A 15,820-nucleotide genomic window follows, 5' to 3' on the forward strand; every position below is an offset into this window, starting at 1 on the left:
CACACACTCACTCGGACACATTATGTTCTCAAATTAGAACAAATTGTCTGATATCTGCAGTCTGCACTTTAAAGACGTACAGTGTCTTGATGACGTCACTTGCTCCCTGATCAGCTGGGACAACCGGCGGCAGGAACACAACTCGCCCACCGCCGACACGACACGGAGAAGGACCGCAACACGAATGCATCTTCGCGTGGAGCAAGGTAGGCGTGCAAAACACACGCACACACCTGTCTTGCACACGTGCGCGTCGGTTCCGCCGCTCTCGTGAAACCACCGTTGAAGTCGTCGCGTTTAAGGACTTGAAGCGCTTCCGGGTGGTCGCCGCTGCCTGTTGTGCGGGCTGACCAAAGCCGAACTTATGCTTGCAAAGTCTGAGTCAAAGTCGACTCGCTTGAATAAAGATGAAATCGAGCGGCATTTAGTGCGTGGGTTTACTGCTTTTCCCAATACAGTTTGGTGTATTTGCCTCATTTTCTGAGCAAAAGGTGAAACAGCCCCCCACCCTTCCACTGTTCCACGTCATTAAGCAACACGTTATTACTGGTGTCACATCAGTGTCATGGCGGAGCACTGCCAAATTTGTCATACAAATACAACGCAATGGTGTCGATATTGGGCTGCCTCACATTTCTGAGGTTAGAGGTTCGTATCTCGGTCTTCCTGTGTGGAGTTTTTAGATAATAGCTCAATTGGCAGCAGTAGCTCATCTGTACGGACTTAGAGCTTTGGAACTTGAGGATTATAATTCAAAGTGGAAAAATGGCAAGTGGTTTTAAGAGATGCTCGTCTGCTTCTAGGTATTCTTTAGCAAGTCACCGTGCTCACCCCCAGCCCTCCAGCTATGCCCTTAAACTGTGTGTTACGCAAAATATTTTCAGCAGAGTGCAAGTTCAATTCCCCATTCCTATATACAATTATATTTTTGAAAATTGTCTGTAGGTGTGAATGTTTATGTCTACCGTTGCAGGATGGACCCTGTGTAGGGTGACCAGATTTTTAAACGTAAAAACCGACACACTACAATTTTGCTGAAAATTAAATATACAATAAATTATCACCAGGAACTTTTTTTATAAAAAATTTTATTTTTAATAAATCTGGTAACTGGTGGTTGTGTTACTGTTTTTGCTTGAGCTTATGATAAATGATATCTTTATTGACAGTTCATTAGTGCTAAACAATTCAATGCACTCACCATTATGTTTACCTCACACACTGCATTTCTTATGATCCAACTTCTTAGACCCGAAAGCAGGAAGTAGTTCTAGCGACGAATACATGTTAGCGATTAGAAGTACAGCAGTTAGATTAGTTGTATGAATCGCTGTGACAACTGTGTGATTGACATACACATGGACCAAACAATTGGCTTGCTTGCTGACTGGACTAAAAACAACAACAAAACAAAAACGGAAAACCGGGACCTGCGTAAAAGCAGGCCAAACTGGTCAAATCCGCCGGGACTCAAGACACAAGGCTCAAAATCCGACACTGTCTCACTTTAACCAAGACGTAGGCTAACTTTTTTTTTTTTCAACACTTTTGACACATTATTAGACACTATTTCGATGTCTGCGGTCATCCTCTCGTATAAAAATTAGTCAAGAAGTCAATACAGGAGACCCTTGCTCTCTTCAATTGTTTTATTAGCATGCCGTCAGAAGCGTTCAAAGCTGCGCGAGTTTCTGCATTTTCCTGCTGTGCTAACTAGGGGTGTGCCAAAAAATCTATTCTCATCATTGTCAATCAAATCATTAATTAATCGAAAATCAATTCTGAAAATCGCAGACCCATAAATCGGAATCGAATCGTGAGACATTCAAAGATTCCCACCGCTAGTGCTAACGTTAACCTCCTCTTAAAGGCACATGTCCACGCATAAATACTATTTTCCGTACATTTTGTTTCTGTGTTTTTTTTGGGTCAAAAATGTGTAGAAAGTTTTTTTTATATCATCTCTATATTGCGGATGTTTGGGTGTGAAACAGATCCCACTGGAAGAATAATTGTTCACTCAGTAGAGCAGCAATAGTGACAAACAGCTTTCTCAAGTATACAACTTGACATAGAGGGGCTGTGCGTGGCCCGAAGGCTTTGAGTTTGACACCGCACTCTCAGATGTCTTGATTTACACACCAAGCGTTCCTGCGGCTGCCCTGCAGGCTTTGGTGTTGAAAACAGGCTTCGGCAACTCCGATAAAGCCATATCAGATAAGAGCGAGCAAGGGAGATGGTCTGTCACTGTAATTACAGGCAAACCAGTCCGTCTTCACCGAGCCTAATCTGCCATTCCTCGTGGCTGGTGTTCTAAAGGTTGCATTCCTCGAGTCTTCCCGGCCTCCCCCGCTTCTCCTCCTCCTTCTTTCTGTACTTTGTGAAAATAGCTCAGAAGCTTCAATGTGTACACAATGCTAGATTGTGGCCCATTACTGCAGATGGATGCGCGTTGTTCAGAACGGTCATCATTCTTGGTCATGCTAAAACCGCTTTGCATGGTAGTAGTTATAGATGTGATAGATGTCATGTCTGCAGCAGTTGGAATTATACCAAGCAAGTACTACAGTTTGGCTAAAGTTGGTTTAAAATTCTTTGCATTTTTATTATTGTTAATTTTATCAAAAATGACGGATCCATACCTCTTTTAGGCATCTATCATTCTAGTTAACAGGTTTGACATACTGCCAAAAGTTTTTTGGTAGACATGTCTGCTAACCAGAGTCTGAGCTGCACTGCATTTGTTTGCATTGTAGACATTTGGCTTCACTTCCTGTCACTTACCTCATATGTTGCATGTGGGATCTTGGTACGTCTCCGTGCGATACTGAAAGTCCGGTACTGAAAAATCCAAATGAATTAACAAGTTTGACGTACGGCCAAAAGCATATTACTAGCCAAAAGTGGAGCTGCACCATATTTATTTACAAACGAGACACATGTTACACTTCCTGTCTCTTACCTACCGCTACATTAAAACTAGATCCCGGAAACAAGTGGCCGAATTGAGTTTCCTCCGCAGGGCTCTCCCTTGGAGATAGGGTGAGAAGTTCGGTCATCCGGGAGGGACTCAGTGTCGAGCCGCTGCTCCTCCGCCTTGAGAGGAATCAGTTGAAGTGGCTCGGGCATTTGGTTCGGATGCCTCCTGGACGCCTCCCTGGAGAGGTGTTCCGGGCATGTCCCATCGGCGGGAGAGACTATGTCTCCCGGCTGGCCTGGGAACTCTGGAATTGGAGGAGCTGGAATTGGAGGAGCTGGTTGAAGTGGCTGGGGAGAGGGAAGTCTGGGCTTCCCTGCTAAAGCTGCTGCCCCGCAACCCGGATAAGCGGTAGATGATGGATGGATGAACAGGAAAAACACACAAGCCCTCATTTAAAAAAAAAAGTTGGGTCAAAAATAACCCAATTATGGATACAAAATGGACCGATTCACTTCAATTTGACACAAATTTCTGGGTTGGTTTTATACAAAATGAACCAATTTTTTTGACGCAAATAAAGGATCTGACCAATATTGATGAGTTATTTTACACTGAAAGACCAATTTTTTGACTCAAAGTTGGATTAAATAACCCAAGTAGAGGATCTGTCCATTTTTTTACCCGTAGTTGGGTAATTTTTGACCCAACTGTTTTTAGAGACGGGCATTGGATATTAGCATTAGCTACAAATGCTGTGAGGCTGTGCATTAGAAATGCTTTTTCATTTGTCTATGTTGTGACATCCGCTCCTATTCAAATAAACATGAAATGAAAATCTATCACGGATGACGGTTTAAAGCAATTCAGCATCATATCAATTTTTTTTAAAATTCATTAACTGTCCCAGTGTCACATCCTTTACAATTATGAACAGCCTATGCACCCTGACGTGAAAAAGAAAAAAAATCAGGGTGTACAATTGGAACTGAACTGCACTACTTTTATTAGCTTTCACTGTAAGTTTGCCCGATTCAATTCATTTTTATGAAACATTGTAAGGTTCAGCTCATTAAATACCTATTGGATAATAATCGTCTATTTGTTATTAAATTCATCGACTGTAGTGACTCAATTAAGAACAGAGGAGTGCAGTCTTTTTTTGCAACCAACAGAGGCGCTGTCGATTCAGTCGCAACATATTTGCAGTCTAGTGGAAGAAGAACATGTACATAAAGCTAAATCAATGCATCCCTCCCGACAGCACAGTTCTGATCAATAATATATGAATAATACAAAAGAATCAATTGGCAATTGTCCCAATTAATTGGTCAGGAAATTGAGTGGAATTCCCTAGATTTCACTGCATGTTAATAGCGCGATGGCGTAAACGCATCATCATACAGCTGCTGTTTGCCGATATGACATTCTGCGCGCCACTGTATTTCTTTAAAAGGTGCCTTTTGTTATCTTCCTATTCCAATTGGATGTTCCACAAATGAGCATTGTCGGCCAATAAACAATACAACAGTGAGCACTATCCTAAGAAATTGGACACTTCACCCAAAATTTAGACCTGAACTGACTATACTTCAAAACTAGAAAAATTTCCGCGGAAATTTTGAATGAGACTGCTGACTCTTGCAAGGTGGAAAGACGCATGTAGTACTTGTAGCAATAGTAGTAGTAGTAGGACTTTTAGTAATAGTAAGTACTTGTAGTAGTAGTAGTAGTATTATTAGTAGGAATTGTCGTTTGTAGTAATTTTAGTAGTAGTCAAATGGCCAAGATGGCCGCCGACCCGGGCGGGCGAGGCGGAGAGAGTCCTTGGCGTACCTAATCAATTGGCCAAGATGGCCGCCGCCCTGGGCGAGCGGAGTGGCGAGAATCCTGGGCGTACCTAATCAATTGGCCAAGATGGCCTCCCGTACACAGGCCAAGCCTTGAGTACACATAGAAAAAAAAGGGGGTGAGTTGAGCTCAATTGGCTGAGGCAGTTCTTTAAAATAATTCTTGAGGGGCCAACAAATGACTAAGAGCAAAACCGCCACTAGGGATAGACACGGGGTTAAGTGATTCTCTGAAGGTTCGCGGTATCATGCGAGCGCACGCTTGTAGGAGGGCCAATTGAGAGTTTGTTGGGTGGCCTATCTTACACCAAGCGCATGCTGTCATAGAGGACAAGGGCTGGAGAGGTCAGGGGGCTCTGAACGCTGACCATCTGGCCCATTGGTGGGGGGGCGTTTCCTCACTGCCTCACTGGCTGTCTTTGTTCCCGGCAAACAATTGGGACTTAATCTGAACAGAGATAAGTGAGGGTCCACGTGAAATCGCTCACCGTGGCAGCTTTTGTCTCTTTACCCTTGAAGGAGACATCTCTTTTTGCTGTGTTGCTCAGTGGTAAGGGTGGGGGTGGGGGTTCAGGTGTACCTCTACCCATCGTCTTAGGTGTTCATTTTTAAAACATGAGTCGTGAGTCGAGTCTTTACATGCTTGAGTTGGGGGCTGAAATGAGAGAAGGTCTGTTGGGTTATTTTCATACAGTAGAGCATTAATTTGATTGCTTAATATGAACTCATTCACTGCCATTGACGGCAATAGATGTCAAAAATTCATTTGAACTATTTCAGTTAGTTTAAAATTGTTTCCACTTTTGTTAACAAGAGTATGAAAACCTAGAATTTTTTAATTTATTGTACATTTATAACATATATAAAATTTGTGATTAATCGTGAGTTAACTATTGAAGTCATGCGATTAATTACAATTAAAAATTGTAATCGCCTGAAAAAAGATTACTAAAAATTAGGGGCGTCAGGCGATTATTTTTTAAATTGTAATTAATCACATGAATTCCCTAGTTAACTCACAATTAACTCATTCACTGCCATTGACGACTATAAACGTCAAAGATTCATGTGAACTATTTCTATTAGTTTAACATTTTTTCATTTCATTAAATTTTTCATGAAAACCTAGAATTTTTTTACTGTACATTTAAAAGACATATGAAATTATCATGCGATTAATTATGATTAAACGCCCCTTATTTTTAATATATATATTTTTTTATTAGGCCCGTCAGGCGATAATTTTTTAAAATTGTAATTAATCACGACTTCACTAGTTAACTAACAATTAATCACAAATTTGATATCTGTTCTAAATTAACAATGATTTTTTCCCCTAAGTTTTTTTCATACTCTTGTTAGCAAAAGTGGGGAATTTTTTTTTTTAACTAATAGAAATAGTTTAAATGAATTTTTGGCGTCTATAGCCATCAATGGCAGTGAATGAGTTAAAAAAAATAGGCAACTTTCACAATCTATGTGTCTTAGAATTCGGAAAAATCCTGGATGGAAAACATCCTGATGTTGCACAAAGATGTGGGCGGTACGGTTGCAAAGCTCAACCTTTAAAGTTTAGGGGTTGAAAAATATTCCCCCACCCTTTTATGACGTTGTTTTCAAAACGTTTTTTTCAAACCTATTCGAAAAAGCCCAAATGCCATTCTGGATACTAACTGACGTGAAAAAATGATACATAAGGTGCTGTTGATAAACTCTTCCCCAAAGAAAATAAGGGTAGCACATGACCTTCCGTAGGAAAGTGATTTATTTTTACCGATCCGCGGAAACAGACAAATTCCTATCTTTGACACTTCCTGACGTCGTAGGACTTGATACCGTTGTTTTGCTCACCCTGAAGAACAAAGGGTTAGATATTAAAGTCCTCCCTTAGGACTTTAGTTATACCCAACTATAATTACCACCAGAAACAGCCAAATCTCAATTTTGACACTTCCCAAAGAACACGGATTGGAATACAGGTAGTCTTCGACTTAAGAACACATTTTCAGAGAGGCTGAAGTCAAGTTGCATTATTTTATTTTTCTAAATTAAAAAAATCAAAATACATAAAATGAAATTATATACAGTATATACTTTGTAGACATATACGGTCTATACATAAAGAGAGAGAGAGATGCTATATGCTAGGTACTGCTCAGCGAGGTTGCGTCAGAAGGGGAAAGTAGGGTACAGTACCGTAATGTATGATGTGGTGCGCACTTAAAAATATGAACTTGCGAGCGCAATACTGTATTTTTTTTCATTTATGGACATCAGTCAGTGTTTGCACGTATCTGCAAATGTTCATACATCGGACGTAATACATAATTACACAGTAGATTCTGTAAATTTTGCCCTAAACTGAGTCTATTTGGTCCCACTCTAAATAGAGTAAAATTTACACTTGGAAGAGAGTAAAAAAATGAATAAAATAAAAATGGTTGGGGAACAAACCCACAACTTCAGGTTGGAAAACAGCCAATCTACCCCCTGAGCTAAAGCTGAAGGTTGTGAATTCCTTCCTCAACCCTTGTGTAATTAAAAAAAAATAAAAAATAAACTAGTTTTTTGGGGTCAAAATCTCTTCTTGCTAAATTGACTTAGAATTTCTGAGTGAAAACATTTTAATAGGTTTTTTCATGTGATAGGCAAATTCTCTTGTACACACGAAAAATACTTTAGGGTGAAATTAACACTGAATATTTTACTCTCTTCCAAGTGTAACTTTGACTCTATTTAGAGTGGGACCAAATAGAATCAGTTTAGAATAAAAATGTACTCCACATAATTGACTGTACTCACACCAAAAACAGGATGCATCATCCTTCATGACCAACACTCATAGAATAAACATAAATTCATCCACTTGTTATTCTGTGGAAACAGCCAAACATCTGGCTGAGACACATCACAACACTGTGGAAGGACAAGGATAGTACTGTTTGAAAACCTCCCACTGACAATGTCGGGGTAGAAGTTAATACCACCCCTTTATGACCTTCTTTTCAATTGTTATTTCCAACTGTAATATCAAAACGTTGTCTCCTCTTGTCTATTCTTGTTCAGCTGCATTCCCCCCCGTAACGATAATGAGCTCCCTCGTTGTGTTTCTCTTTTTAGCAAGACTCCAATTCACACAAGCTCCAAATGACTATGTGTCATCCGGTCGTGCCCTCGATAATTGTCTCCAAGGGAACGTCTTTGTTTATTTCCCCTTTATTATTCTCTGGCTCGCATTAACAAGAACACGTCGGCGTCCCACAAACAGCGCACAATTTATTGTGACACGGCGGCATGCAAGGGATCACTGGGATGCGTATTTGGTATCATAACAAAAGCCAAGCATTGGGATGGATTAGCTCTCCTGTCAGCAGCGAGGGAATTGGGCGACTGGATCGTTGGGGGATTCGGTGTCCTCACTCGAGACATTTTTGCATATTGATCCATAAGGGGCAAATCTATTACTCCAAACACCCTCTGCTGATCATTAGATGGCAAAACAAGCACGAGGGAGGCGGGCAGCTGCTCGCCTTGATCCTTTCAGAGGCACTTAGTGCTGCGCTGACCCTCACTGCAGATGGTAGAAGGGCCAGCCGGAGGGATTAGCGCTATTGTTTCACATGTTTTTTTTTTTTGACAGGTGGTCCTTCAAGTCTGCTTGAGCTTTGGAACATTTCTCTTAGTATTGTTCATCCCTCAAAAATCTAGATATCAGTTTTTGTGAGCATGTTTTTTTTCCCAGCAAATACTAGGGACTATATATGGGAACGTATGGGTTTAATTCAAACATTTACATTATTATTTTTGTTATTTTTTTACTTTCATTTTTAACAAGGAACCATAAGTCAGTATTCAAAAGTTTCTTCAAAGACAGCTTATATATATATGTATATTAGGGGTGTTCGAAAAAATCGATTCGGCAATATATCGCGATATTACAGCCAGCGCGCAATTCTCGAATCGATTCAATATGCGGCCGAATCAATTTTTAAACATCAATATTTTAATGGGAATATTCAACAAAACGTCTTAACGTTAAGCCTTAATATTTTATTTCAGTGCTGTTCAAACATGAAACAGACTGCAACCTGTTTGTTAAATGTAGTAGCTCAGTTACAAGCCTGAATTTTCAGATAAATAAATACATTTTCATACAAATCTTACAGAGTACATGTACAAGTTTACTGATTAGTATTTTCTAAATTTGAGTTTAAAAATTGCAATAATCAATTTATAGATTTGCATCGGGATTAATCGAATCGAAACCTATGAATCGTGATACAAATCGAATCGCTAGGTACTAGGCAATTCACACCCCTAATATATATATATACATACACACATATATATATATATATATATATATATATATATATATATATATATATATATATATATATACATACATATTAGGGGTGTGCCCAAAAAATCGATTCTCATAAGAACCGTGATTCTCATTTAGTACTATTCAGAATCGATTTTTAATGTCCCAGAATCTATTTTATTTCAATTATTTTATACTGCCTTCCCTTTGTTTGTGTGTGCCTTTATTGGGAGCGCTGTTCATGTTGTACCCGCTTTGGCCACTGAGGGGCAGTGTGGTTTCACGTGGTCTGATACACTGTTAAGTTGTAGCCACATTATAGAGTAGAAGGAAAAAGTTACGATCAAGTTATTCCAATAAAAGTTTATTTTTTTTTGCAGTGTGGAAGCCGATCTTTTGAGTGCTAAAAATGCCGCGAGTAGCGTGCTAATTAGCATTAGCGAGTCAGACTGGAGTAGATCATTACAATTCCTTGCACATCTATAGATAGAAGCAAAAATCATTGTCAATCAAATCATTTTGAATCAAAAATCGTTCCTAATCGAAAATCAATTCTGAATCGAATCGCAGACCCAAAAGTCGGAATCGAACCGAACCGAAAATCGATTCTGAATCGAATCGCAGGCCCAAAAATCGGAACCGAACCGAAGATTCCCACCCCTAATAAATACAGTACATTAGCCTTTGATAGGAAAAGCAACTAAATTTGGTAACTCAAATATGATTCAAAAGTACTTACTTTACGAGTAATTAACTGTAAGTTAGTAATGATTAGGAATGCAATAGGTTGCAATCAACCATATATGGTGATATTGACATCAAGTTAAAAAGCAATTTGTCAAGCACTGACATTTGCTTTATGGTTTAGTAGAGCATGTCACTACTGATGTGTGAGATGTTTTCCACCTGGATCAACACGCTTGTAAACTTTTAACCAGAGGTCAAGAATGCAAGGAACACTGTGTTCCTCTCGTCCCGACGCTGCAGTAATACGTCGGACAGACTTTGTTGGTCGAAGCGGTCGGTGTTAACGTTTTCCCTCAAACGGAGCCAGGAATTCAATGGGGTGCTTACGACGGCTCCTGCAAGTTGACGTCCCCTCCAATTTTGGGCCGATATGCCACACCGAGAGTCCAAGGTCGTCCATTGAAGCGTGAAAGCGGAGGCGAGGCGCTGATAAGGTTCGAAAGGGAGGATGAAGAGTGACCACAATGGACTGGAGGTTAAAAAAAAACGTATGGGAGTGATGAAGTCAGGCAGCCGGATGCGGGTGAGCGTCCAGTTTAGCTGACGCTTTTTGAGCCAAGATTTGTTGTACTGTATGAGGACGCGTGACACGGTGGACAATTGGATCATTTAAGGCAGTCCCACAAAGGCCCAAGCCCCTCCCCCGACTGAAAGGAGATGTCAAAGGTCTGTGACCCTTTCCATTTATGCGCATTGATCCCTCAAGGGGGGGGGGGGGGGGGGGTAGCCTCCTGAAAGGCCACCATCAGCTGTTATATCTTAGTTTCACCTGCAGGAAGCGGCTTTATTTGATTCCATCAGCCGCCCATTGTTTAGCGACGCAATTATTAGCCAATTCATCCATTTCTAGCAGCAGTTTGTCATTTGGGAAACGCAGTCAATGAGACTTTTATAATGTTAAAGTGAGGGTGGAGCAGGGGGTGGACAGTGTTCTCCATCTTTGTTTATCTTCAGTGGCAATTTAAGCAGCTCAATATTTCATTGAACAGTGATGAGATGGCACGGTGCCACATAAATATGTAAAAATTGTAATTACAATCAAACTGAATGAATGCACAAGCCAGTTGTCAAAAACAAAAATAAGTTTGTATCCACACAAGTGTATTTTGTTACTTCCAGGTAATATTGAAATGCTGTCTGTCTATATCTGTAACTCGGTATTCTTGCATTGAACCCACATCATACTTAGCTTGCTAGCTAGCTACATAGAGGATCGATGGATAGATGGATAGATAGATAGACAGACAGACAGACAGACCGGTATCGTACGGTATCTGTATTGGCCGATACTACAAAACCGGGTATCGGAATCGTATCGGGGGCCAAAAAACTGTATCAGAACAACACTATTTTGAATACAGAACATATGAACAATATGATATATGACTTGAGATGGGTACAAAACTGACCCCGGGGCTGAATTAAAAACAAAAATGCAGTATCGATAAGCTCCGCCCTTAAAGGTTCTGTTTTTCAAATTCATTTTGGTAACGCTATTTTCCACCTTGTAACTCTCTGTTGTCGTTTCTGACTAAACAATAAAATCAATATGTTGGTCTGTAGATGCGTTTCGTAATCGCCCGCTCCAGCACCAATCAATTTGATTTCGATTCACAAGAGTTCAGTTCCATTTGATTTAAATTTTCTTCAATTCGACTCGATTCAAAAAGATTCGGAATTGTCTTAGAGTGCAATGAGTCAAATCTTTTATGAATGTAAGAAAATGCTTTTAAATTCACGTGAACAGTAATTTCAAAAAACAATAAGATCCAAAAATCGGCCTTAAAAATGCTATTTTCTTATGGATTTATGGGAAAGAGATCTTGAAATAATTGATTCCTGGTTTTATGAATCGATATCAGGCTCGAAAAGGAAAATCGATTCAATATCGATGATTCAATTTTTTTTTTAACCGCAGCCCTAGCGACAAGCACCTGCGACTCCTTCCTTAATGTCCGACTCCTCCATCCTCAATGCGTGGAGGCTTTGCTTGGTTAATGCGTGTTTGTGTGTCCACACATTTAGTGTAACTTGATCCCTGCACATCAGCTACTTGTTGTCTACCTGTTGGTCTGCAACCACCATTTTAACCCACTCTGCTCACTGCATTATAAAGTAATCTCTTGGCAGCATTTTGATAACTAGTTACGCCTCCAACCTTTCTGAGTTTTGTTCTAATTTACATAAAATACTTCCCCCTCCCACCCATGACATGATCAGCTCGGTTAAATAAAGATCAAGAGCTACTTTCAAGTGACTGCAGTGCAGAGGCACAATGATTTACAAATGTCCACATTTCTCATAGATATGAATCCTTTTACTATCGTGCTGGATGCACAGATTAGCATCAGCTAACGGTGTTAGCATCTGATAAGTGACACATACTTGATTGCTAGGTGAAGTTCTCGATGTAGTGGTCTTGGTGGGTATTTGTTTGGTGAAGTATCCATACACCTCATACACACCTTGTAGTGGGTGAAGTGCTGCCTCCATGAGTGAAAATGCCCTTACATTTTGAAGAGGATGGGAGGAACCGCTTCGATTGGAATCAAGTCGGCTGTGTTCACACCCACAATGGTCCGAAACACGCATTTTTGATTGCGCTGAGATGCATGTGAAAATACCAAACACCCAGTCTAGCCTGCCCCTGCGCAGATTTAGACCGTGCCTCGTGCTAGACTTACACTGAGCACGAAAAGTGTCTTCTTGTTTTTATATTTTAAAATGAAAAGGTTCCATTCATATGACGGTTAGCAATGCTACAATGTTACTTAAAACTTTGTATAATTAATGAAGCTTTTTTTAATGATATGTGCGCAATTAATTCAATTTCCTTTGGGAAAAGTCTTAAAGAGGTTGTACTGCACATCATCCAGCTGTTCAGTGGGGGACATCAAAGGCGACATAACTCCCTGAGTGAAAAAAATGAGCTAAGCTTTTACCACAATGACCCCCTGGCTCGTTCATCAGGGAGCATTTCCACAACAAAAGTCAATGGGTCGAGTGTGTGATGGCATAACCAGATGTAGCAAGGCCTCGCGCACATAACACACATATAGGGGGGGTGCGGTCCCCAATCACCGCGCCGTGCCGCGGGCCATTTGGTAGCAGGCCACAAAGGGAGATGAAACCCAAAAATGTTTCGTTGATCATCAGAGTCTGAAAGTTTTAGTTTGGAAATCAGGTTCAACATTTTGAACAATATAGGAAAATAAAAATCTATACTTAAAGCTGCACTTTGTAACAATTTGCTTGAATATATCTTTACAAAAGCTTTTTTATTTGACTATTTTTTAATTAGTAGATTAACACCTTAGCTGTTCGAAGTGGGAACTCCTGCAAGCCTCTGGCCAATAGTTATCAGACAAGATTCAGGTTCGAATTTCCCACCTTCTGTCTGCGGATGTGATGTCATATGCGCATGGGAAAATGCAATTTCATTTTTGCGGCCACAGGTGGCAGTAGTGAGTCGAAATTCAATTTTCTGCGTTTAGGAGCTTTAAATAAGGATTTAATTAAAATGAATTGCACATAAAAAGAAAAAATATACCTTGATAAATGTTTAAAAAATATTTTCCTAAATGCTACTGTATTTCACTTATAAGTTTAATACAACTTATACTACCAATAGAATCACTGGTTTACAAACAAAACATGTAATGTCACATGCAGACTAGTGTATTTGGAACAAATTACTTACAACACTATTTTTTATTTATTTATTATAGTGTATGTATGTAATGTTTCGGGTGATATATCTTTAAATGCTTGTTTTCAAAGTTTTCGGGTCATGGAAACACGTCCAATTAGTGATAAAATTAAACTTCAGCCCTGTGGTCTATTTTAGTTAAATAATAATAATAATAACAATGAATATATTTTATTCATAAAACGCTTTGCTTTTACAATAAATCTCAAAGTGCACAATGATATCTGAAGCTAAAAATGAATTGTAAAAATTCTCAACAACTCCATTCAACTTAATGGTTAGTCGTATTTTCAATCATTTCTCCTTATTTGTTTCCAGTCTTTGACATCAGACTATGAAAAGATGACTTTAGGCCAGACATGGGCAAACCCCGGCCCGCGGGCCAAATACGGCCCGTTATGCGTTTCAATCCGGCCTGCCGAACTTATCCAATAAGGCTAGAAAAAATTTATTTTTTTGTTTTTGTTCAGCTCAGTGGCCGAGTGGTTAGAGTGTCCGGCCTGAGACTGGGAGGTCGTGGGTTCAATTCCCGGCCGGGTCATACCAAAGACTATAAAAATGGGACAGATTGTCACTCTGCTTGACACTCAGCATTAAGGGTTGGAATTGGGAGGTTAGATCACCACATGATTCCCGAGCGCGGCGCTGTTGCTGCTCACCGCTCCCTCAGGGGATGGGTCAAATGCGGAGAACAAATTTCGCCCCACTTAGATGGGTGTGACAATCAGTGGATCTTATCTTATCTTATTGGATTTGGATTCGGACTTGGACATTTACAGCAGGAGACGGCACGGTTTTGTGTTGAACACAGCAATAATGTCCTGATAGTCCAGAGAATCGGTCAATTCTTTTTTGAAAGAAAGCAGGGACAAAGAGTTCAGTCTATCAGTCAACATTGTGGCACTGTTGCGTGTTTTGATCCTTTTGACAGCTGAAGATAGTCTTTCTACATGTTGTCATGGGTGAGGTGAGGAGCGCGCATGCAGGAGACTGTTGATATTGGTGAATACATCCCCGGGGCGTGCGTCGAGCACTTCTATGAGCGTTTCCTCGTTGGCTTTTGGCTTCTTTTTGAGCTGCTGCACAAACACCGTGTGCTATGCGTCCCCCACGGAGATGGAAAAGTGGTCAGAGACGGATTGGATGTACGCGCTTTGTCCTCAGCGCGTGACAGGCAGCAGCGGCTATCATGCAGCCGCATGTGTCACAAGTACTGTGGGCCCGGGTTAAAAATGGGTGGGCCAATGGAAAAAAATTCTTTAACTTTACGCCTTGAATTGAAATCTATTAATAATAGATGCAGTCACCAGGTTTGACAGATCACAGTGTATGTGCTATTATAATCTATTTACATTTCTCCTCCCACTTTGCCAAATAGTGTGTAAATGCCGCATCTCGCATATTCATTGAGGCAAACGTACTACCTGGATTAGGGCTATTTTATAATAATCATAATAATAATACATTTCATTTAAAAACAGCACCTTTCAGAACACCCAAGGTCACTTTACAAAGCATAAAAACACAGCAAAAGTTGAGCTAAAACAATAAAAATGAAGCTATTGGAAAAGGTGTTTTTAATATGTGGATTTTGCACATTTGAAAAACGCAGTCCTAAGTGCACACTATAAGTAAATTGGGTTGTACATTTATCTGTGTGTTTTTACTGTGCTATGAGGTCCAAATGCTCCTGGTTCGGCCCATCTGTCAAAATTTCAAACCCATTGTGGCCCGCAAGTCAAAAAGTTTGCCCACCCCTGCTTTAGGCGAAACTGTTGGGGAACCACTGTCTTACGAAATCACTGTTGAGGATTGCGGCAGATGCCGACGCATTTCTCCAGGCTTCTGATGTGAGCTCATGAAGAGCACTTAGTAATGTTATCCTCACTTTGCCATTGAGACCAGGAAAGCATCCAGCAGCGGATCGGCCTCTTTCAATGTTCTGTTATAGAACAGTGTGTTCTCACCGACTGTTCCATCCGCCGTTTATCTGCTACTTCCCCCCTCCCCCCCTCCCTCCTCCCTCCTCCCTCCTCCCTCCTCGCTCCTTGCACAGATGCCAACCCCAGAAGTGGCGTCCAGGCACCGAGCACACCGTGTGCCGTGCCACCGGCTGTGTCGGAAAGTCTTGTCAGGTGGATGCTCATTGTTTTGGCTGCTATGGTTATATTTTCCCCCTCTAGGATAAACAGTCTTTGATTCGCCACGTTCCTCTCTGCTAGATGGATTTGCACTTGCTGTCTAAAGAGCAAATTTAGTGTAAAAAAAATGGA

At 40.5% G+C, this 15,820-nt stretch overlaps 1 protein-coding gene across 3 annotated transcripts in view; it reads left to right on the forward strand.

Moving 5' to 3' along the window:
• greb1l (GREB1 like retinoic acid receptor coactivator) overlaps positions 1-15,820 on the forward strand; it is a 76,493-nt gene continuing 60,673 nt past the window's right edge. For 2 of the 3 annotated variants that reach the window (XM_077556773.1, XM_077556775.1), the window contains exon 1: positions 2-206. The gene's annotated coding sequence lies outside the window, so the exon portion shown is untranslated. Of the gene's footprint in view, positions 207-15,820 lie in introns of all 3 variants that reach the window. The other variant, XM_077556776.1, reaches the window with a different exon arrangement.

This window comes from Vanacampus margaritifer, chromosome 2 (genome assembly GCF_051991255.1).
Source record: "Vanacampus margaritifer isolate UIUO_Vmar chromosome 2, RoL_Vmar_1.0, whole genome shotgun sequence".
NCBI lineage: Eukaryota > Metazoa > Chordata > Actinopteri > Syngnathiformes > Syngnathidae > Vanacampus > Vanacampus margaritifer.